A 27,423-nucleotide genomic window follows, 5' to 3' on the forward strand; every position below is an offset into this window, starting at 1 on the left:
ACAATTAATATTTTATTTACAATCGAAAAACAAAATAAATATATTAAAACCAATAGTTTTGGACAAAATACAATTATGTTCAAAACTATAGTTTTAAAATATTCATTCATTTATGAAAATTTGAAGAATTGATTAAAATCATCTTAAACTTTTACATTGCATGTTAAATAATCAAGCTGTAACAAAAATTATTTTTAGTTAGTGCAGTTAAGTTAAAAATAAACATATACACTACTGTACTATTCATTCTTCATATTTATTTACATAAACACAAAATCAATACAGTAACAAAAATAAATAAAGGAACAGATGTATAACAAATTCTTTGTAATTTATTTTAAACATTGCATTATTGTATAAATTTTAATGATCATGTGTTTGTTCATTTAATTTTTTATAACAGCAAGTTTTTAACATAAATTATTAAATTGTAATATCTATAATGATTATAATTTATGCAAATAAGCTTCAACAAAATATATTTATTCATTTTTCTTACATTAAAAATAATAACAATAATTTGGAGCTATTTAATAAGGAAAAAAGTTAAGAAGTTTAACATAATATATTTGAGCCAAATGAATGATATAACAATGAATAAAATTTTTGAATTATAAAAAAATGGAATCATTTATCATCAATAGACTAACTAAAAATAATTTTTTTCAAAATAAATCTTACTTTTATATTTTTATCTTTTACAAAATTAAATTTAAGAGTTTGTAAAATGGAAAAAATTGTACACTAAGCTTTAAATTCAGCATACAATTTTTTTATGTAAAGTGAACTTAAGATAAGTAATTTTTTTCTGAAAAGCATTCTAACAAACAGTAAGAAAATAATTTAACTTATTCATTGAATATTAATCTAATATAAATTTAGTATAAATAAAGATACAGTACTTTACTTTTTCATAATTATTATTGTGGATCAAAAAATTTAATACAAGTTATTTGTTAGATTAGATATATATTACAGATAAGCTGAATTTGATTAAATATTTATATAAAAATAAAAACTACTATAACTTTCTTATAATGAAATCAAAATAATAATAAAAAAATGTAAAATTACTAAGGTAAAATTTTGTTCATTTTTTTTCCCAATTTTATATATTTCTCTATCTTATTGTGGTAATATGGACTTCCATCCTATTACTACACCATTCTAACTATTTTATAATTTTGTTTATTTTATTATATTTCAAATTTAAAGTATTAGAATAGAAATGACAAATATGCAGATGAACCAAGAGGTTTGAAAGTACTGAGCAAAGAGATCTTTTAACACCAGGAAAACTGTGTAATAAATGAATAAAGTGAATTTAAAAAAATGATTACGATGAATCTATTAGCAATGAAATTTTTGGGTATCTTTTAAAATTATATTATTCAGGTATCTATTTTAAAATTAATTAAAGAGAAAAATTATACTTAGATATAAATAGAAAAAAATTATTTCCTAGGGGCTGTCCATAAATAATGTCTGTACTGGAAAGGAGAGAGAGTGCCCAGTGTTTGGGTAGACATTTTGAGATGTCTGCCTGGACACTTTTATTAGGGGACACTTTGAGGCACTACACTGGCAAATGACTACTCCAAATGTGAACAAGGAGAAAAGTTCTATTATGCTCTAAGCAAAAGCTTCATTTGCTTAGATATATAGATAAATAGAAATTGCTTCAAATGATAGCACTATTGTTTTCTTTTATTCAGGAACATGTTTCCTTAACAACAAAAGCCAGTCTTGTCAGAACTGATTATTTTAATTTAATTTTTTCATGCATTGTGGTAACACAATTATTAAAAATTGATTACCTTAATTCAAAAATTAATATTGCTTTAAATATTAAATATAAAAATTTTTTGCTGAAAGTTTAACCAGAAACATTTTGTATATCAGAAATTAAATGATCAAAGAAGTAATGCTTAACCATAAAAAATTTGGTAAGCAATCATGTATCAATTACTAAATTATTAGCTTTATTACTTAAAAATATTATGGAAAATTTATTAAATAAATGCAGTTAGGACATTACAAATAAACAGTTAAGAAATGAACAAACTTTTGAAATTCTAATACTTTGTTATCAAAATAAATTTTTTAATTTTTTGTTTCATTGTGTTGTTGCATGTAATGAGTGCTCCCATTTAAAATTAAATTAGATGTACGATACATTGTCACTTTGCATTTTTGTTCTGGTTTGATAGAGAAATAGCAAAGAACAGATGCATATTATAAGGAATGATATTTTTATAAAAATAAATTTGTTTTAAAATTACTATTGTGACATATCAATATTTGAATGAATGTACTAAGTGATTTCATAATGTTTCAAATCACTTCACATTTTAATTGAAAATCAAAAATTATTTGAATTTATATGAGAAACTTTCAATATCTTTGTTAAAAGATAAACTACCTTTTTGTAGTAATAAGCAGCATGTGAGATTCATAGATTTATATTATTTCATAAATTGTCTAACTAGACAAACATTGGGCATTTGTGTCTGTCATGGCTATGCACAATAACATGAAAGGATGAAACTACAAACAGGACACTTTATTATTCGTTCTGAGATGGATACACAGTTAACGGTGAACAACAATGTAAAGCACGGGCAAAGAATGGTTCAACTGCCCTCCTTCTTTGCTTTCCCTCTCTCCTCCTCCACTTCTGTCCCTAACTCCCACACCCTCCAATGAATCTCTCGCCCCTGGTACACACTCTGATCGAGTTGTATCCACCATGTGCCTCCCCTAATTCCCAGTGGCGTGCTGTGACATTTGATGATAGGGAAGCTGTGCTTCTGTAAGAAGCCGACATCCAGAGGCAATCAGTCAATTGCACGTCAGTAATGGTCTAGGGTCCATTCGTATCATTTATTCGATAAGCCAGTAAAAACCGTAGACTTCTCTAAATGCATTTTTAATATCACAATTACATTACAAATTGCTAGCCACGATATAAGGGCTACAATTAAAAATAAAATAATAAAAACTTACTTAGTGAAATAAAATGTGTGGTGGATGTATAGTACATACCTGGTACAAAATATTCTTCAATTGTATGAATATACTTTTAAAGAAAATTATAATTAAATATAGCTTTGTAAAGAAACGTACATAAAAATAATAAAATATTCTTTACTTTTTATATCTTAAAACAATGCACTTAGTCAAATAGATCCCTACGAGTGGCTAATGGATGGAATCGAAGACGGTTGCAGTGTGCATACATTCAGACTGCCAAATCCCCAAAGTGCCGATACTGGTCAATGTCAAATACCTCTTTTGTCGCATCACTAGTATATCTCAAAGGATGCGATAGGGCTGTTGTAGATTTTAAACGTTTCTCACCATAACTGTAAAAATCTAAATATGTTAAACTTAATAGTCATTTGTTTTCTAATTCATTTAAGGACCAGGTGTCCACGGAAATTTCCAAAATTTACAACTTTTCAGTCACTCTCGTTGAACTGGAAAAATTTCTGTCTTTATTACATTAATAATACGAAGAAATCTGTCTCCACTGTACTCGGCTAGAGATGGTTCAGTTAAGCTTTTAAGTAAAATTCCGGCTTTTTCAGCAGGGTTTTATTTATGTCCCCAATTCACTAATCGCTTAATTATTTAACTACTTCTTAAGTACAAATAAGTCGAAACCAGTTACTTTGTACTCGAATATTTATAGTCTCGGGGAAAAAGCGGAAAGACAAATTTTTATGACAAATGGATACATAAATCGTAAATTTAAGGTAAATAAATTCTAGAGCTTTTTCTGTACCTCGTACATCTCTCTCATTCATTAAATTTAGTTATAAATGATGCTGTCAAAGTAACAGTTAATTTTTTGATATTATACAAGAATTGTACATGTTTTTTTCTACATCCCCTTATAGATGGAACATACGAAACCGTAATATCACTGGTTTAACATTAAAATCTGTGAGTAATATAAAATCGGAGAGCGGAATAAAAATGTCAAATATTTTAATGGATTTTTTTAAACTCCTGTCAATTATGCAGAACTATCATAAAAACATACTAGTAAATTCTTATCAGTTGGGTTAAGTTATAAATCTGCTTGTGATTCACGTAATCGGGCGAGGGTGGCCAAATATCTAACAGGCAGGCGGCTAACAGCCTAGAACCGGTCCTGGATAGAATTGGATGCGGTATAGTTGTAACATCCACCCGAGGTCCTAGGCTTCCACCGGCTAAACCGGGTGAGGTTAGTGCTCTGTAAAGCACATGCGCGAATCTGGCTTTTTGGATGCTGACGATACAGCGCTTCCACTCCACCACTAATATTCGAATATACAATAGCAATCTTATCTTTCTTTTCACGTGTAGTATAGAAATTTGTAATAAGATACATAATGCAGTTATAATAAAATATTGTGCGATTATTTTCATATAATTAAAATGAATATGTATTTATTTTTTAGAAAATACAAGGGAAGCGGTGCATCCACTGCTTTCAATGATGGCACGCCACTGCTAATTCCCCCTTTCGCTGTCACATCCCTCACAGTGTCTGAGCATTATGAATAACCTGAATAATAAGCAAAAATAAACAAATGCTTACTGGAACTAATTAAATAATGTAAAATAAACAACACCTTTCATCAACCCAGCATAACTTTTAATATGTTAAAAACATTTTTAACATATTAAAAGTTATGCTGGATTAATAAGCAAAAATTCAAGTTACAAAAATTTAATAAACTAAATCTGAATTTGATACAAATAGGTATTTAAAAAATGTTTCTCTTTCTTTGAACTCTCTCACATTTGTTATTTCAGCATTAAAAGGTGGTTCAATAATTAAGTTGTAAAATTTCTACACCTGACTTAATTTAAAGCTGTAGTCTACAAAGGCAAGAAAGAATCTGCTCCTTGACTAGAACATGTTTCATTATCAATTGTTAATCTCCGAGCCTTGTAAATTGTAAAAGTATATGTAATTGTCTATGGAAACTGCCAATATGAACAATCATGGTTACCATCTTTCCATTAGGATTTGCTTGACAAAATGGGAAAAGCACCTTCATATAGACAGGGACTGATATACTTATCAAATTTTACCATAACACAAATAGGTAATAAAGGGCTTTCTCTGTAATTGTAAAAGCCTTAAATTTTAATATTTTATTGTTAATTGTCTACTTGGACTTTACTTATTAATAGGACTTTATACTGGTGTCCAAAGATTGGCACAGTACTGAGAGTTAGTTCAGGCTTTCTCTGTCTTTATTTATATATGACATCAATTACAGTAACAAGAGTGTCATTAACTAATGTAGTGTCAGTCCAGCAGATTTTTAGCATTATTCTACAATTATTTTGTAACAGAAGTATCTTTATTACAAGTGCAATTTTGTTGAACTTAATGGCCATCTTCAGTTGGACCAATATTAAAAAAGTTGTTGTTGAACTTGTTCATTAGTTGGAAAAATTCTTTTTGCATCATTGAAGCTTTCAACTTCAGAATAAGATAGACTCTGTTTTCATCCTGACATTAAATAAGTCCAGTTGTGATTATCAATGTGACCTGAATATCTGTTGGTCATTCTGTTGTCTCATCAAAATATCTAAAGTAAATGTGTGTTGAATGTTGTGTCTTTATGTACCTAGTTCTTTGTTAGTGGTGCCATCTATTAGAAACTTTTACTCCTTACACTTCACCTTGTTATAATAAAATAATTGAAATTCTTTATTTTACAAAAAATTATTCAATTTTTTAAAAATTAAATAATTATTTCACATTAATTTTTAAAAAAATTTAATCAGTTCTTACAAATATTGTAAAACTATATTGACAAAATGTCATGCTTTTATCTATTTCAATTTTCAAATTAACATGTTATGCATTGCCCACTTTAAATTGGAAGTTTTCACTTAATGCTCAGACTAAATACAGGCTATATCTTATATGAGTTTCAACTAATTATAACAGTAAACTTCAAGAACAATAAAAATATGCAGAAGTCAAAAATGTAAAAAAAAAAATGAAACCCCTTTTTATTTAATTCATAAATAAATTACAATTTTAGATAAATAACAGTTAAAAATTTTAATCTTTCTTCAATCTTAATCAGATTAAATTAATATACACTATTATTATTATTATTATTTTGCAATCAATTTCATTATTTATTCAATTTTTATTTATAAAATAGTTTGTTACTTCATCAAGAAATATTTAATAAACCTTTACATATTCATTCCACTTTATAAACATAGTGGCAAAAAAGATCCATAGCTGCAAGTGTGCAAGTGCTGTCATGAGTGCTGTATCCACAATATTGTTTTGTAACAGATACTGTACATGATCATTCATGAGATCTAACAGATTCAACTATTTTCATTTCAGTAAATATTTATGCAAAGGAAAAACACTTATTTGCATGTTGATGGGGATGCAAATATTGGACAGTATAAATTTTTGAAAAATTTTGATCAAAAAGTCCTAGAAAAAGAATTGAGTGGGATCTCTGAGACTCCAGGCACTTCCTACAGAATTAAAAAACTGTTTAAAAAATTACTTTTTAAAGATAAAGTTTTATATAGCTTCAAAAACATATTTTAAAATAAATAAATACACAATATGTAACTTTAAAGAAAGGTAAGTACTTCATCTGTTTAGTAAGACCAAATAGTTCAAAACTTTAAAAAGTCAAAGACAAGTTTAATTTTTTCCATTTAAGGTTTTCATTGTAGTTTAATTAACAATTTGTCTTTTTTTTAAAGTATGGTGTGTATATATATATATATATATATATAAGTAAAACCTTCACAAACCCACCTCCCTATATACTCTTTACCTATGGAAGTAGCCTCTTCTTCATAGGCATAAGTTCATAATTGTAATTTAAAACTGACATATAATCCACACCCCTTTCAAACTATCTCTTAAACATAAATAACTCAACATTACATTATGTTCATCACAACTCAACATATATTATCTTCATCACAAAATCTTTTTGTGATGAACATAATGCAATGGAAGAAATAAATCAGAGTGCCAATTTCCAAATCCATTAAATTTAATTCTTATTTTAAATAACAGAATACATGTTGTTTTATGTCACTTAGGATATGATAGAATTATCTTGGATCTTACATATTTTACAGTTCTTATATGATGTAATTTTCATGCTTATGCTTTATTTTTCATTACATTCCACATAATTAATTTTTTAGAATACAATGATAGTTTCATTCTGATTGAAATATAGAAAGACTATAACAAATAGCAGATTATATAGCCAACCACAAATATAGTTCCAATCATCAAAAACAATATATAACACTTGGAATATCTAGCATGTCATAAACATCTGAATTAAAATATGTTAGGTCCAAATTTAACTTTGTTATATACTTTAGAAAAGAAAATGTTAAATTCTGTAATAAAAAAAATCCTTAATTTAAAAAAGATTCTTTATTCATATACTGTATTTGCAAATTTTTTCAATTTTCAACATTTACAAAAGTTAAATTTCTAGATCTTAAAAATTAGGTCAAGATCATTATTAGATTTAATACCATCGATTTAGTATAAAGACACACTCCCATTTCTAAATTTTCATTTTTCCAGAAGTTATTTGATCTCAAAAGTACTTTACATACACTTCTAAATTACCAAAATGTATACTTTATTTTCATAAATATCTTTATAACAAGTATTAACATTATGCTTCTTTTCCCACTATTATTAATTATCTTAGTACTATAAAAAGCTCTTTTTAAAACCTATCACACACTGTCGAGAAGTCATTTAGAGACTGATGAACATTAAGTATTTATTTTTAACCACAATATGCATTTCGGGCAGACAAGCTGTCCCTCTTCTGCTATTACAATCACTAAATCCATTAAATTTAATTCTTATTTTAAATAACATAATACACATACAAAACAAAAACTTAATGTTCATCAGTCTCTGAGTGAGTTCTCAATAGTGTGGTAAGTTCTAAAAAGAGCTATTTATAGTGCTCAGATAATTAATTTATGACTAGTTGCTCAAATTATGAAAAAATAATATAGCTTAACTTTTATTTTTAACTATGCAACTTCAATATCATTTGTTGATCTCTATTTCAACTATGCATGTATTTTACTGTTAAATACATGCATAATTGAAATAGAGATCAACAAATAATATTGATAATTGAAAATAACAAATTTTAAATGACAATTTTGATATTTCCATTTTCCTATTGATTTGAGTACATTTTTTTATAATTCTAGATGTTCAGAAGAACTTCAAATTTGGAAGACAGAATGATAATACACAGATAAATAAAAATGAATTTAAATGTGTATTGTATTTATAATTTCATTTATTAAATTAATTATTAAAATTAGCATTAAATATAGATTTACTTCAAAATACAAATACATTAAAAAGAACTTCAATAGGTCTATAATCCTTTATTTTAATATGCATTTATCAAATTCTCTAATCTGATTTCTAGAAACTTTTAATAAAAAATGTTCTTTTTAATTTACACTTCAATAAAGAATTCAAAACAGCTATTATAACAGAGGTTATATAACATTAAATATTTTATATAACAGAGATAATAACATTAAATTATTTAAATAGGAGTTATAACAACTCCTATTTAAAAATAAAAAATAAACTACATACTATGAAGCAAATTTTACTGAAATCAAATATTTTACAGTCATTTTCATAAATTAGATTATAATTTATAAATGTTCAGTGATATAAAAAAAGTCATTTAGTAATGATGGTTTCATTTGGGTTTACAGTATATGTTAAATATAAGTAATAGAACAATTTAAATACTTTAATTATAAATTGTACATAATCAAAATGATTTTATTGACAGCATCAATGATAGAAAAATAATATGATTTAAATAATGATTTTGAAGCATATACTTTTATACAAGCTATAAATGTCAAAAATATAATCATACATAGTAATAGTTTCAATTAAAAGACAAGTTTTTTCAATTATTTAAATTAATGTTTTTTTGTGATTTGGTATTTTAATAAATTAATCCATTTGCTAATTTTGAATAAGTTAATTTTTGAATCTGTATTAAATTAAGTCAGAAATAATAAATTTGTAAATTATCGCTATAAAAAAATCTTTTGAATAATTTTGTAAAACTCATTTTTTTTACCCAATTTTTCACTTTAATTTAGTTCATTTTCCTTATTCAATATTTTCATTCCATAAAGATCATTCTGTTCTTTTAAAAAAATTAAACACATAAAATTGATTAAAGTCTTTTCATTCGCAGAATCTTATGATTGAATTTATTACTGACTTATTAGAAAATAAAATAGTTGATTTAATGATCATTAAATTTAACTATTGAAATTTTCTACAGTTATTTTTAATTACTGAGAGATTTGAAACAAAACTTTAAAGAATTAAAATATTCATTTAGCTAAAAAAACTGATAAACTAAATACAAATATTTAGTTTTACATGGAGATATTATCATTATTATTATATCATTATTATGGTGTTAGCATAAACTAGTATCTAATGTTATGCCAGACAAAGCATAGCATGGGAAAATAATTTCTTAATTATACATGTTTAGTATAGCAGCATTCTGAAATGTAATGTATGTGAACTTATCAAGCCCTAAGTTTCTGAATATCTACTAAATTTTTCAGTATATACATCCCAACTCTTCTATTCCGAATACCGGTATTTTGCAAAATCTTGTACTCACTCGTTTACCTTTATGTCTGGTACTTCTTAACCATTCATAAAACAAACGTTTTCAGCCTCAGTCGAGGTCTGCATCAGGTTAAAAGAACAATTGGAGTCCAATCTTAGAACGAATAATTTTTAAAAAATTATATTCGAACATATGCACATGTTACGTATCATCATCGTTTTCTTGTTCTTCGCATACGTAGCACCATGCATAGGAAAGCACATTGCCATCTTTGGTGTTAATACATCTCCCTGCCCGGCCAGCTCTGTATATCTCCAGGGCTTTGAGAACTCTGATGTGATCTGTTCTATATTTTGTAGTTCAATTATCGTGTCACTCCATTTAGAAGGAACTAATAGAACTATTAAGGCAAACACAGATAACGGATTGGCCCACATCACAGTGAACTACAAAATATAGAATGCATTGCAGTGGCACATGGATACAAGAAAGGGCTAATACGAGGGCTAGCACGAGCCTATTTTCGAAGATGGGATGCACGTGATGTACCCATTACTCAAAAGACTATTCAGGACCTGACCAGCAGACGCACCATCGTTGAATATAACCAACAATTTCAAGCATTATATAAAGAAATTGCAACAAAAACGAACACCAGTGTAATGTACCGAAGATCCCCTAATATATATCAATTATTACGTAATGCAAAGGACAAACAGGACTCTTTAGGGCTCTGGGATATGTAATATTCCTGTAAGGTATGATAGATTTTGGCAAGAAATGGTGTACATCGGCTCCATGAAGCATTCTATCCATCAGAAAATTAAGGAGCACAAATATGACATAGACCATGCTCATTACACCACCGCCCTGTCAACCTATGCCACGGACCCGGATATTCATGCAGATCTATCCAACGCCAGATTGATAAATAGGGCCTTTAATACAGACCACATCAGAGTCCTTGAAGCCCTGGAGATATACAGAGCTGGCCGGGCAGGGAGATGTATTAACACCAAAGATGGCAATGTGCTTTCCTATGCATGGCGCTACGTATGCGAAGAACAAGAAAACGATGATGATACGTAACATGTGCATATGTTCGAATATAATTTTTTAAAAATCATTCGTTCTAAAATTGGAATCCAATTGTTCTTTTAACCTGATGCAAACCTCAACTGAGGCCGAAAACGTTTGTTTTATGAATGGTTAAGAAGTACCAGACATAAAGGTAAACGAGTGAGTACAAGATTTTTCAGTATATACAGTTTGTATGTACAGTTGGTGTTTGGAATAGCTACATTTATGATCTGTGATTTTGTTTTATTTGTCGATAAATGTAATGTCTGATCTGTTGTGATGGATTGTCAATAAAGACAGGCTTAAAATAAGAGTAGGGGAGGAGGACAGGTTGTAAAAAGCCAAACAATATTCTTTATCTGTTTGAGAAGACTAATTTGATTAAGATGTCAATTATCACTTATCATCATACATATTAATGTTGGAAATAAGCATACAATACCAAAAAACCATAAAGTTTTCGGACGTTATTCATTCATTCAACAAGAACCATAGTACAATAGTAATGAAAAATAAAAAGTTTTAAGGTTAAGACGACAGCATTTATTTGATGAGAGTTCAAAGATCATGTTACAAAGGCAATTTGTCAACCACTTTAAAGTGTAAGAAGATACTCAGTTTTCTTGCATTTATGACATAATTTATGACCTCAATAGGTTTGTGGTGGCTAAAGTAATTTTGAATAAATCATTTGTTAAAAAAAAGCAAAAATGTTTGAAAAATTATACCTAGCTGATAACTACAAATTAGACAAACGACTACATCAATTTTTATTAGTTGCTTAGGTCATAAATGATGTTATAAATGCAAGAATATCGAATACATTTCTTACCCCTCAAAGTAGCTAGCAAATTTCCTTTGTAACTTGACATTCAAACTCTCATCACCTAAACTGACCTTCATCCACCCTTCTGTTCATAATAACAATTTCATTTTTCTTTTTCATTACTATCATGCAGGTCATTTTTGATGAATTAATAATTAATCAACATTTACATTTTGTTATAATTTTTATTTTCCATTTAATTAAAGTATCCTATACAATCTGTTTGCTATTTAGAATTCAATTAAAATGTGATTTTTACAGCTATGTATATATGCTATGTACACATTTTGGTATTTTCACATTCCTAACACAAATTTGATGTTTTCACAATCCATCATATTCTTCACTTTATATTGATCAGGTTAAAATGCAATATGGCCACTGGCATGTACTATACCACCAAATAGTGGGCAAACTTCTCAGTCCCAATGGCATCTGCTATTCAGAGGTTACATTGTATGTATGTACAGTACATATGTATATTATGTGATTCATAAATTTTTGTTCCATATACAGTGGGTGATCGGTTAATGAACATAATCCATTCCAAGACTTTGTTTGCTATCCAAATTGTTCGTTAACTGATTACTGATTTACCATAGGTTTCTATGGGAATTTGATTAATTCGTTCTGGATACCCCCAAAAATAAAAAATATATACTTTTTTACTACGTTTATTCATATGTAATAATAAAAATACATATATACACGGTCTTGCATTTTTATTAGTCATGTTTTTTTCCGTTTGTGGGGTTAAAGAATCTGTCCAATATCGATTGCTTTTCTGTCTTCTTCATGATTTTTCAGAAGTAATTAATTGCATTGTAATTGTAGAGATCCCTAGGCCTATTAACCTCAACCTGGTTTGGATGCCATTTTAAAACCGTTGTTCTGACATCCTCCCACTTCTTCAAAAGATCTTTAATAGCAGATATCGGCATAAATCTGCATTTTCAGAAGAAAACATGAAAGAATTGTTTCTGTCAGAAATATTACAAGGGAATTACAAGGGCTGGAATTACAAGGGAGTGTTTCAAAGTTCGGGGAAATACTATCCGATCAGTATATACAGGGTAGAACGTCGATGTCAACATCTCCCATACTCTGAAAAGTTTCAAATTGTTGCCTGAAGACAAAGGAAGACCTATCGGTATTTGTTACTTTACGTCACTCCTTCTTGTGTTTGTTCAGTCAAGTGTTCATTATTCAAACATGTGTTTGTTGTCTGATCATAAAAATCTTTCATGAAAGTGTTCGTTATCCAATTTGTTCGTTAACTGATCACCCACTGTATATGAAACAAAAATTTATGAATCACATAAGAACATTTATATGAAAAAAGATGAATATTAAAAAAATGATAAAGAGCATAGTTTAAACTACATTTATTTATTATAATTTTTTGTACATCAATTTTTAGACTAGTTCATTAATACCTTCCCTGAAATTGATTGTATGAAGAACAAATAAAATAAGTAGAAAGATCAGTAAATTTGTTAGTGGATATTTAGCATTTTCTTTTATGTAGTAAATGGATTACAGTAAATAAATTCTATGATTTAGGAATTTATAACAGTGTTTGCGTGTCAGTAGATACAGATCTATCTGATTTTTAGATATAATATTTAAGATCAACTGTTACATGTGTAAAAATATTACTTTTTACAGGATATTAGTATACTTCAATTAGAAAAAATATAAAAAAGTTGTTTTTAAATTTAAAATATAAATTAATAACAACAAAATAAAGTAATTATAAATTAATTTAACCATAAATTAATGGAATAAACTCCAAAATTAAAAAGATATTCTAGTCTGGCATTATTTGTAATCAAACATTTTACATCATTTAATTTAGAATTGAGCATTTGAGAATTACTATTAATTTTGTTTTTAATTTTATGTAGATATCTCAGTACAGTATTATTTGCTTCCAAAATAAGATTAATCAATATAAATCAATTGCATATATTAAAAATCTATTGCTTACTATGCTTTGATTTATAGTAAATGGTAATTGTCAGAATAGTGTCATAGTACTGTACTTGCAGACATTTTTTAAGTGGTTTTATTGATTTAATGTGAATATGAAAAGATAATTTATGATAATGCTAACACGACAAAAGAATAGTTTATTTACAAGCAAGTCATTCAAAAAATATAATTATTCTGTGTACATTATTAAAAAAACTAAAAGTCAAATATTATATTTACATTGTAAGTAGATAAATTTTTTTATTAAAAATCTGTAGATAACAAATTTAACATAAAGAATAAAAGAAATTATAACAGAAAAGACCATGTAAATTATTCATGAATTACTTCTTTTGTTTTAAAGATATAATGAATAATAATTTAGAATTTGTAATTTTGTATCCATACTATATTGTTACACTTTTAAGCTCATTAAACTTATTTGTTTAATAATAATTGCTCTGAATTTGAATTCAGTATTAAGTAACAGATATTAAAATCTAAGAAATTAGTTTTTCCTAACACAATGATTCTAATGAATTGTTTTTATATTTTATCATAAACGATTCTCCTTAATAAAAATAGCTCTCATAACTTCTATCCAATTTGTAATTAACAAGTGTGAAAGTTAGATTTATTGGTTTATAAAAGACTGTCAAGGTGCCCAGCCTACCAAGAGACAAGCCTCTGTGTTTTGAATTGAAACATTCCATCTCATACAGTTCGATTTAGAATGTTAAAAAGCCTGAAGATGGTAATTTAATGTAGAGGAAAACATTTGCCAATGTGAGTTGTTTATCATTTCTGCTGATTTTTGGTTTAATCAATGATAGTTTATTTAATTGGTCATTTTTGTTTGATTCAAAATGTGTTTCTATATAATAAATTCCAATTCCAACACTATTTTTGTTTTCTGCTCTCTGTTGCTGTTGGAAATCATTGACAAATAACAATAAAGAGTGTTGAGTGAACTTTTGGCATTTGAAAATGTACGAGTTTTCATGTCTGCATTGTCTTCAGAACTGCTGATATCAGTATCTACTGACATGATTCAATTATTATATGTTATCAATTTAACAATGCTGTCTTTTGTCAGAGTTTCAGAAGGTTTTATAGTATTATCAATTGTAAAATAATCATTAAAGCCTTGTAATCCTTTGATGCAATGCCATCACTGTCATATTTGGTGTTGCTGTTTTCCAGTGAAGTTGACGCCAAAAGTCCTACCTGCTTGAAACAGTTTGCATTGTTTCTTGCATTACATTTCTCCATGCATTTTGAAGCATTTGCACAGAATCTAGAATAGAAATACAGTAGACCCTACTATAACACAGTAGATATATTCAGTGTTTTATGAAATTCATGTTCTATGAGCCCTTAAATACATGAGCCAATCACAGCCCGGCACATATGCAGTTTACAGACTACAGCTGTTTGAAAGGTTTTCTTCCATAAAATTAATCGATTCTAGACTAATTTGACTCAACATTTCCAAAACACGTATAATTTTTTGGGAATAATCCATATAAACTATGCTATAAACAAAAAGTTGTAGGATTACTTACCGAGTGTGCACCGTTCAACAACGCCATTGCTTAAGCTTGTTTTTGTCGTGGAGCGGCGCATCGAACTGCGGGCGCGTGTTTCCTGATAAATTATTTTTCAGCGAATAATAGGCAAATTTCCTCCTACAACTTCGGTTGTTGCTCAGGATACAGTTAAGGTTTTAACAAAGTTTGAGCGAATACATAATTAGCAAAAAAAGTTGAAATAAAGTGATTAAACAAAAATTATTACAAATATCATAAATAACATATATAGATACAATGCATATATAGAGATATTTTTTGGAAGGGGGAAATGGTCTTCACAATTTGAAATCAATCGAACACACAATAAAATGCTCATATACACGCATGCCATCTACGTAGGATAAATGTACTATGCCAGAAACCTTCGTGGGAGTATATTAAACAACTTCCCAAAGTTTCATTGCAATCAGATAAACGGTGTGGTAATGCATGAAGGACATACAGACAGACACACTGACAGACAGACATATATACATTCATTTTTATATATATAGATATGATCACCTAACTGATGAGGGCCATGGTGTGGCACCATCTGTTATGATATTTTATTTCTAAAATTTTTTATATCATTAATTATAAAATAGCAAAAGCTTTATTTTGAGGGTAGAAACGAGTTTTGAAAAAATCGAACGATTGTGGATATAATTACACAATTAAATCTGTATATTTGATAAATAAAATGTTTTTTAGTTTGTGACACTTGGTTAACATTAAAAATCAGACAGATCTATATCTACTGACACACAAACACTGTTATAAATTCCTAAATCATAGAATTTATTTACTGTAATCCACTTACTACATAAAAGAAAGTGCTAAATATCCACTAACAAATTTAACAATTTTTCTATTCATTTTTATTTGTTCTTTATGATTGGACAGAATACACTGTATTAATTTGAAAATACAAATAATTATTTGATTTATAGTAATAATTCTCAACTTTAACTTGTATATCACTTTGAATATATTATAAAATAAATATTTATTGAATCTATCCTAAAATATTTTAAAGTAGCATTGAATACATTCTTATTATAAATTAGTTATTAAATATGTGGTAAAACATTACCACACATTTATGTGAGGGGCTGGCCAGGGGTAGAGAGTCAGGATAGTACTCTTTACCACTTATTAGCATCTAGTTGTTAAACTAGTCCTCTGTCAAAAAGGATAGCTAAACTCTAAATGGTGGAAGGATTTATGATTTGAGTGGGGGGAAGGAATGTGGAGACGTATGATTTTAAGATCTTGTTTCCTTATGTCTGGCTCCCAACACCAGATAGTCAATTACATGGGCTATCACGCGGTTACTTCTAATTATAAATATCTGTTGAGTAAGTTGGAGTGCATAATGAATAAGATCATTTATAAAACAACAAATTTAATATAACTAAACTAAAGAATGAATACAAAGTAAAATACACAATTGAATCAAATTACAAAAAATGGATTTAACAATATTACATTCAGGACTTATCCTGTAGGGAGATAAAACTATCTGACTTAAATCTAAATTTAATCTAATCGTTGAAATCTAACACTTATGCATGGAGAGAGAGTTCACATCAACCTAAGCAGATTATACTACCTTCACAGTTTCCATAAGCATCTTGTATTTGAACACTATCTTCTCATTCAGGATCAGGGAGACATTTAGAAATCGTAACATCTATGGATGCGCTATTACAATATGGTTGACATTTATGTGGCTGTCCTCTTATTTTGGAACGGCCTTCATCGTACATTCTATGGCAAGTACTTGTTCTGATGAGTTTCGTCCTATGGAATGTTTCATACCTCATTGAACTGCCTTTCTGTGGCAATTACTTCTTATGAAGAACTGCCTAGAGTGGCGGGAAACTGTCCCACAAGTCAACGACCAAGTCTCGTGTGTGGCCGCTTCTGACTCAACTTCCAAGTCGGCCGTCTAAAGGAAGTTCAATTTCCCCTCTCTCGTAGAAATGAAAATATTGTACATCCTTTGTTCGAAAAATCTGTGAACATTATAAAATATTTTCTAATTGAAATGAAGTTGTTCTTTCTTGCTAATTTCTTTAAAAATGACCCCCCCTTAAATCCTGATTCTCACATTTAATTACTGATCAAATTTCAGACCAACTACAAAACTATAGTTAACATTTTTATTACTTAATAATAAAAATTATACATTTTGAAAAAGGATCACCACTCTTTTTATTTTAAAAAATCCCAAAGAACAATAAAAAACATTCAAAATGATGTAAAAGTTCCTTGGGTTGCAAAGTATATACCTCACAACAGACTTTTTCAACAACATTTTATTACTAATTTTTTTATTTTCTTATTCACAATTAGTCTAAAACACTTCTGATACAAGAAATTGATGCAAACTGGAACAAACAAAAAAAATTCTACAACTTTGCATTAAGCCATTGATAAATGATAAACATTTTTGTACTGTTTTGTCTGTAATTTTCATTCAAACAATTTATGTAATTGCAGAATGCAGTACATAATATTTGAATTATATCTGTACTATTTCTAGCATAATTATATCACTGAATGACAATTAAGATAAATTTTTTGAAGTTATTCTCTTTATTTGTTTATATTCCCATCAGGATGAAAACTGTCCTGTTCCCAGAAGAACAGTCCTGCATTCCGGTACCTATTTTTCTGTCTTGCAAATACCATAATTTTTTTGTGCAAACAGTAACTGTATTTTTGATGTCTTCACACAACATTTTGTCAACAGTGTTCCTATTTTAAAATTCTTAAAATCTAGAACATGAATATATTTATATATATATTTGTGAACATAAGAAGCATATCATAGAACATATTTATGTTCTAGAAATTAATAAAGTAAATTTCAAAAAAAAGCCAAAATTTGTGTTTGCTCTATAACAAAAAGAAGTATAAGTACTTCTATGTTTTTCAAGAAGTAGAAATGCTCTTTTGTGGTTTTCAAAGAGAATTTTATATTTTTTTCAATTTATAAACTATGTCCCTCAGAACATTGCATTTGCCTCTCATTTTAAATCTCACTATTACAATATATGGTTGGCAGGACTGATTTCCATTTTCTAATAAATAAAGCTAATTAGAATTAATAATTACATTATAGTTTTGTTGTATGCAGAGATTGTCAGCAGTTATTCTGCAAATGAAATTCTGCATAAATTTTTGCTTCATTCCAAAAACTAATTAGTACAATGGCTAGGGAGTGTAAACAGAGGCAACCATTTACAGTTAACAGAAAAACATTAAAATGTGTTTTACACTATCCACCCTACCATTGTGACTTTGGTTTTGCTTCTATATAACAAAAACAGTCAAAGGAGTTTCTGTTTCAGTTTCACTTTTAAATGACACATACTATACACACAACTTTTTCCTGATTTCTTCATGTCTGCATTAGAACCTTCTATTTTTGTTTCATCTCAACAATTTTTTTCAAAGATAGACTGTAGGAAAATTGCTTCTAATTTTTACACAGTTACTTTTATTCCACAATAAATTTCATAATAATAATAATAATAATAATTTTTTGAAGTTATTCTCTTTATTTGTTCATATTCCCATCAGGGTGAAAAATGTGCACAGCCTGTACATTAATAATCAGAATTTACCCCTGTGTATTCAAATATTAACATATTTTGTCATCTGCAAATCCAGTAGTTTAAAACAAGACCTAACTATATTAGGAAACATCCCAATACTAGTAAATATAAATTCTCAGTATAAGATTTTTACAAGAAGATATACGATACCATATTTAATCAAATAAGCTATACAGGTATACCTCGAGTTACATCATTCTCAATTATACGTCATTTGTCAAAAATATATATATATATATATATATATATATACGAAAAAATAAAAGTCAGGTTTAAGTCATTTTATTCGACTTTACGTCTGTCCGCCACAAATGTTGAAGTCGTAATATCACTAGAAAAGTGTTAAAAGCATATAAAATCACATTAAAATACATACATTTACAGTAAATGTTAATATACTGTAATCATCATAAATCGTAGAGAACAAAATATGAAAACATCTATGACTCTGTGTTGTCGTCTTATTTAGTGGTCTTTAAGAGCTCAATATTGGCATTTTCCACGGTTGTTCCAATATCTACTGTTTGGTGTCATCAGCGCCACTCAATATTGGTAAATTTAACATAAATTAGTTTTTTCTAATATCGCAAAATAATTTTAATAACTGTATTTGTTATTTAACCTTACAGAATCATTTTATTTTATAACGTCTTAGAGCAAACCACATTTACAAATAGAGTTCGCAATGCACTGTAAACATTGCCAAATTGTAAACATGTACATTTACAAGTATGTACATACATACATGTATTCGTAAATTTAGATTACAGTAGAGCGTCATTTATCCGAATCAATTGGGAACTGGGGTTGTTCGGATAACTTATTTTTCGGATAACCAATTATGTATGAAAAAATATATTAATTTATCCCGTGTTGAAATTTTTCTCCGTTGTGTGTCACTTCACGTTGAATTTTCGTCGATGTTAAGCCTAACGAAGACTATTGTATCGTTAAAAATTATTTTTTTATTTTGTACAAACAAAATAAATATATTGAAAAATATAAAAACAATAAAAAATTATACTTCAGAAGTTAATTTAGTATCAAAAACGTAAAATATTTGAGTAGCCAAAAACATAGCCAAAGATTACAGCGCCACAGCACTGGCGAAAATTTAAATTTGTCGACTGGAATTCCTTCGGATAACCGACGTTTCAGATAACCGACCTTCGGATAAATGACGCTCTACTGTACTTTTTTTCTGTAAGCTTAAAATAGATTCTTATTAACCATATATTATTAAAAATGCATTTATAAATAAAATACAGAACTGGGAATGGTTATTTGTGGTTTAGCCTAGTGACAAGTAAATTCGACTTGCGTCATTTTTCGACTTAAGTCGCCTCTCCTGAAACCAATTACCGACGTAAGGTGAGGTATACCTGTACTCTTGAGTAATCTGCATATCCCACTTTTTACTTTCCTGGTTCTGTTATATATATAATAGAGGAAAAGTATAGTGATTGGTCAGAAAATGACCCCCCCAAAGATTTTTATATTTTTGGACTTGGGACCTAAAATGTCAAGAAATGTAAAAAAAAAAATTTGGGAATTTTTTTCTGTATGTATGGATGTTAATGTGTGTGAGAAGCATGATTTTGTTCACTCTCTTTGAAGCTTAATAACTCCTGTTCATTTTGTTGGAAATTTCTGAAATTTTGCAGGGAGGTTGTATTAGGGGGATTGATGCTATTAAATTTTATGGTTAAAGGTTGACAGGGTGAGGAGATAAAAGGAAAGATCGTGTGTCATATCTTGAGTAGGGTTGGACTTAATGACGATTTTACTCATTATTAGCATTTACAGGTTTTTATAAAACCCATTCCTACCCTCTAAATTAAGCTTTTTGTCATTTTATAATAGTTAAAAAATATAAAAATTTTTTACAATAAAATATCATAGCAAATGGTGCCATATGCAATTTTAAATGCTGCTTAGAAAGTTAAGCAACTCGTTGCTGAATATTTTTTAAAATATTGATAAAAAGACTTAACCAATTTATTACATATTGAACAAATTTTACTCATTTATGGTTGTAACACAATAACAACCTTTCCTTTTACTGTTTTTTTAGCATTCAATATAACAACACTCAGTTTACAACTTCATATAGTATTAAAAGATAAAAACATAGGATTCCCCAGTTTTCCCTGTTTTTAATATTTGACTTTAGAATCAATATTTGAATAGAGCAATTTTATTAATACGTCCATAAAATATCACTGATTTATAGATCAATGAATAAAATAATTAATAAATGAGCAATTATTTATAGTGACATCATCACAATGCCAGGCTGCAATTTTTAATCATATTTTTAACTTATTTAATTTAAAACAAAAGCTCTCCATCTGAAATTAGTAGTGGCTTGCCCCTGTACATCATACTTTTCCTTTAACAATAGAGTTGTGCTGGTCATCTATCGAACTCCTTTCAGGAGAAAATTTTCGAATTGAAATAACATGACTTCCAGTTTGCATAGGAAGTTAATAGGGTCTCCTGCCCTTAAGATTTCCATGTTTGGTCTTGTCTTTTATCTATCTAAGGCTGCATTCATACTGCCAACAACAATGACCACAGATCCTAAACAATAATGACAGCTTGTCTTTTGTCATTTTTGTTCATCACCAAAGTGTTCACATTGTTCATCAGTTTTTGTCTTAGAACATGCACAATGTACATTAGGCTTAGCATTATTTTATGGCTTTCTGCACTTTTAGACTGGATTAGTGTCTTTTAAAACAGGATATGAAGAGTAAAATGTTAATTCTTTGACTTTCAAACTTTGATAGAGGAATTTATTACTTTTGTTAAGGAAAATATCAAAATGTCAATGATAATCAAAGCTATTCATATTGAGAGAAAAACAAGGCAATTTCCATGATTTGATCCAGAAATTACAATTAAAAGATATCAAAAGATTTTTAAAATTATTTTTGTATGTCTCCAAATACTTTAGACTATTTATTAAGCTTCATAGGGCCTCTTTCCTTGACACGATAGATTGGCCGTTCCTCCAGCTTGTTCAAAAAATTGTGGGAAGTTGATTGGCCAATTCTGTCACAACAACAACAACAAATGTTGAATCTTGGCTAACATTGATATGACAGACTAAGACAAAAGACCGATGACAATGAATGATCTGAACATTTTACAGACAGACAAATGCTAAAATCATGTTTTTGTCATTGTCGTCAGCAGTGCGAACACAGCCTAACTCTGATCTCAAGATTAAGGAAAGACAGACAGACAGACAATGGTGGGAATTTATAGATCTATAATTTTTTCAAATTGCAGCTCAGTTAAATAAAAACCAAAGTTCAATCAGTTTTAGACCCCATTTTCACTGATTCTGAAATGTGTCCTGCAGTTGGGTTGTAAATGATATAATCTGCCTATAATACAGGCATAAAGATTACTGTCAGTCTCAGTCATACATTTAGCTTGTTTTATTTATCCTTATTTTCATGAAATTGGTCACACAAAAACATTTAATAATAATGGTCATAACTACCAACTACAGACAGTCATCATATTAAGCAAAGTCATGCAGTTGATAAGCAAACTTTATTACCAGCAAAGTAAGCAAAATGCTTGGAAATACTAACTGGAAATACCTTGGACTTGGCAGATTGCATCACCAAATTTGTTTAAAATAAAGATATTCTGACTTTGTGACATGAATTTTTGGAAAAAATGCACAAATTATTCTACTAAATACATTATTAAAATTTCAAATAATTGCAACTTATTATTAAACTTAAAAGTAGAAATAATTGCTTGGCTTTAAATACATATTATAAAAAAACCATTTAAAAATTTTTGGTTTGATCTAAAAATGCTTAATAATTAAATAAAATTTCTTAAAAGTTAAATGGGTTCTTTAAATTTAAGAATGATATATATGTCTGTGATTTACTTTGCTTTGTTAAAGTGAATTAAAAACTTTTATTTGATACTTTTCTCCCTACAAAAATTATTTTTACATAAAAATACAGAATATATTCTTCATATACACTTAAATCAAAAACTTAAAGCACTTAGATTACCAAATCATCAAGAAACATACAGTAGAGTCCCACACAACGTGCAAATAAAGCAAGCAACACCCTCAAATTTTGTCGATCAGAGGTATACATTTTTTTTCAACTTATAGGCGATGGTTTAAAATTTCATAAATCATGTGATAATGCAAGTTTCGATAACGCAATTTCCTATAATGTGAAACGAATCCCCACATTGTACAGGACTTTACTGTAATAGGCAACTGTTGAATAACAGATTGAATCTATCTGAGCTTTTGACTTCTGAGTTAGACTGGTACAGCTGACAATATTGATATGATTTCATGAAAATAAACAGCAAAAACTTGTCACCTGACAATTTTACATATCTCAACAATTTAATAACCTAATAAGTATATAATTAATGGGTTTTATCTACGTGAATTTTTACAATCTCCAATTATAAATATACAGTAGCCCCTCATTATATTGCGGATTCGGATATATTGTGCTTTTTTTTTTGGTCCCCAAATTCTAAAAACACTTGAGTCAATAAATTTTAAATTACCAATTGCCATTAAATTTCTTTTTGCAATGAAATACAGTATTTTATTTCTACCATGTTTTATTCCTATCATTATTGTCCTTAAAACTACTAATGCAGGTGAAACAATAAATTCATCAAGATTTAAATAAGCAAAACAGGTGGACAGATCAATTATCATTTATGTTTCCTTTTAATATTAAAATTTGTTTATTTATTGGTTTTAAGTACTGTCTCCTCATTTACAAGTTTCTTTGAAATTTCAAATTCAACATGTAATGTATAAGGGAAAGATTTCTATATTTCTAAATGAAAGTTCTAAAATTTTTATACTGTAGCAATTTTATTTTGCTTTTAAGAGAATTTTTACTCTGTAATTTAATAAGTTTTGATGTTCAATTATGTGTTCAATATTTATTTACAATATTTATAATTTTCAATTACCAATACAGTAATTGAAAATTTCAATAAATGAAAAATATAAATTACATAAATATTTAATAAGCAATTTATTATGAAATATAGTACAGTAAAATAAAATTGCAACTGATAACCTATTTTGTTTTTATATCAATAGTATTTGTCTTTAAATGTCATTGTTAAAGAAACAATAATGCTAAATGGACATTCATAGTATTGATGTGTATGTAAACATCAATTCATATGATATAACCATGAATAAAATTCAGTATTGCAAAACTATGCTTATTTTATATCAGAAACACTTGCTGATGAAAGAATAGAGGATAGAGATTCCATAGCATGTATAATCTGTTTAGTAAAAGCCCAGAATTTTTGGTACTCGGTTATATCATGCTTTTTCTTTGTCTCCCAACAAGCACAATATAACGAGGGGCTACTGTACCATAAATTTGAAATGTTAATTTATTACACTTCTATACTAACATATGACAAAGGTGATGCAGTTAACGATATTTCTTTTGAAAGTGTCTTATACTGCTTTTAGATTGAAAAAAAAAAACTTGGATAGATTGCTAGGCTATAGCATGTTTTCAGTAATTAAATTTCAAAATTTAGATAGACATTCATTTATTTTAAATAAAATTTAAGATTTTTATAGAGATGTAAACAAAATAATATAATCTTCAATTNTACTGTATATTTAAGTTTTTGATAGTTAACAAACTTTTGTAACTACTGTAAATTTTGATTATTGATTGTGTCACTTTGCAAAATATTTTCTATATAACTATTTCCTATATTAAATCACTGTTTTGACTTTGTTTTCATGTTAACAGTTACTCTCATTGAAATCCATCTTAAATAAAAAAAATGTTCATTTATGATATTATATTTAACATAACCCTATTGGTCTTCCATTTCATGTGTCTAATTTAAATTCTTTATATTCCTTCCAGCATTTCTTATATTTTAAAAAATGAATCCAGCTAATTTATCATAAGAATAAAGTATTTTTGTTAAATTAATTTAACAAAATATAATTTCCAAGTATTTTCAAGCCTTTCAGTTCATCATTGCAGATACAAATTACAGAAGAAATTTTGTAAACAATAGATAGAATACTGTCCCCAGACAGAAACCTGGTGATGGGCCAATAGACTTGAAAGCACTTGAAAACTTAGGTTAACATTCTCAAGATCTTCAATAAAGCAGGAAATAGTAAACTTACAATGATTGAAGAAACAAGTTTTTAGTTAACAGAATATAAATTAAAACAAATAACTGTTATTAAAATATTTAATTTAGACGTCCAATTTGAAAAAGTATATATGTATATATGTTTGTCTTACTTTATTTGAGAAATAAGATTAACACTGAATTGTTTATGTGATAATGATAACAAAGAAATTATAAGCATATTTTTTTGTAGATTAAACATTTAAACCTTTTAAGATCATATATCAAAGATATTTAAAATTTATTAAATCTTGTTTGCTTATCTTGTATACTTTCTGAACTTAATTTTAAATATATGTGCTTTATTATTATTACTGATACATATTACCTAGAAAAATTTTAATGTTTTAAAAAATTATTTTATTCTCTAAACCAAAAAACTGATTTTTTTAATAGATTTAATAAACTGTTTTTGAAACTGAATCCTGCCAATAAAATTTAAGATTTTATGAAAATTTCCAAAAAATATAAATGATAAAGCACTTTCAATATTATTTTAAACAGTTTTAAAATTTATTCAAAAAACTTAATTTTTATATCCTACTTATATATATAAAATATATTGTTTAAATATAAATAAAAACAATATTCCAACAATATTTGTTATAAAATATTCATATCAAATGCTTTATATTATGGAAACTGATTTGTATGTTTTATAATCTACTTTTCTTACGAATAAATTTATCATGAATTTTCTTAAAGTTTATCAAATTATAAATATTGCTGCAAACTATTGTATTTCAAAGTTTGAAATACCAAATCATACCTAAGGAAGAAAAGCTTTCAAATGACATCAATAAAATTTAAAAAATTATTAGATTACTCCTATTTTAATAAATTTCTTTATCCAGTTACTTAATTTATACTTTAATGAAAATTAGAATGGATAATTTATAATCTAAATCTTATATTTCTTATTACTATATATGGCCTCTATATAGCTGAGTGACATTTAGTAATTCCAAGATTTTAAAAATGAGAAAACAAATGTTAATGTAAGTTTGGAATATATAATTATAAAAATATATTTTAATTTCTATATAAAATTTCAGTAAATTTATATTACACTTTGTCTGTTCTCTCATGTACAAAGAAAATGATATTACTAAAAAGGAGAAATACAAACAAAAAAAATCTACTTGAATTAATACAAAACATTCTAACTGATATTGACTAAATGAAATTATATAAATTAACAGAAGAATCAAATATTGATTCTTTAAAAGTATACCTATTCTAATAAATAAGCACTAAAAAATCTACAATGAAAAATACTATTCATTCAATAAGAACATCAATTTTGTATATGTTGTATATTACATGCAATCTATTATTTTCTCATATTTTAAATAACTGTTCAAGTTGTGAAATCCTTAAAAATACTGTATTCAGATATAGGTAATTGCACTAATGTAATAGGAGAAATAAAGATAACAATTAATGAGTCTGATGAGTCATTTGTATATGTGCAACAAAATAGAAAATTAATATATAACAATAAATGACATTCTTATTAGAATTTCATTTATTCCATATTCTGAATTTAAGCAGAAATATATTTTTAAAAGTTGTTCATATAGTAAAAGATATTCCAATAAAGGTACAGTTATGCTATAAATAGAAGTGTTATGTAATTTATAGCAAACTGTTGTAAATCTCAAAATGTAATACAATACAATTCTATTAAAAAACAAATAAATTTTAAATAAGATTATCTTTTCTGATATAATTATATGATAAAAACAAAAAATTACAGTACTAAAATAATAGAATTAGTTAATCATATTCTTGTATTTATTTTGGCTAATTCAGTGTATTTATATTATTTATTATTGTTGTTAATTTTCCTTATTTTTAACCATTGAAAATTCTAATCTATTTTTCTTTACAATCAAATAAGTTCTAGTAATTAAAATTATTGATAAATCATTAATCAACTCTCATCTACATTGCTGAAAATTCTAATATTAAAAATGTTTTCATTATTAATAAATTTTCATTGTAACTATTGCTATTTTAATGTCAATTGTTCATTTCTTGTTTCCTTCATTCAAATAATCACATTTTGGTTAAGCTTCATAGTGATTAAGATAACTAAGCTAACTTGTTATACAAATTATTCATTATATCAAATTTTTTCTTAAATTAAATGTCTTAATAAAAAAAAATAAATTTATAATCTCTTATATGTTACTGAATCTAATATGTACTTAATAATCTTACAAGTTTCATCAAATGATACAAATCTTGATAAGACAACTTTATCATATCTGCAATTTTTTGATAACTATAAATACATATGAAACTTGTGTTATATATTACTTCAAAACAATGTTCATTCCTTACATTATACAAATACTACATAATTCCCAAGACAATTAATTTTTGCATTATTTATTTAATTATTAATAGATTAATTTTTTCAATTCTAAGTCTGATTTTCTATTCTT

The 27,423-nt window shown here is 27.3% G+C and overlaps 1 protein-coding gene across 4 annotated transcripts in view; it reads right to left on the reverse strand.

Moving 5' to 3' along the window:
• The window catches only part of LOC111618600 (calcium-independent protein kinase C-like), a 112,620-nt gene that overhangs the window by 76,589 nt on the left and 8,608 nt on the right, over nucleotides 1-27,423 (reverse strand). The gene's annotated exons all lie outside the window — the stretch shown is intronic.

Source organism: Centruroides sculpturatus, unplaced genomic scaffold, assembly GCF_000671375.1.
Source record: "Centruroides sculpturatus isolate CEXI.00-Female unplaced genomic scaffold, Cexi_2.0 scaffold42, whole genome shotgun sequence".
NCBI classification, from domain to species: Eukaryota; Metazoa; Arthropoda; class Arachnida; order Scorpiones; family Buthidae; genus Centruroides; species Centruroides sculpturatus.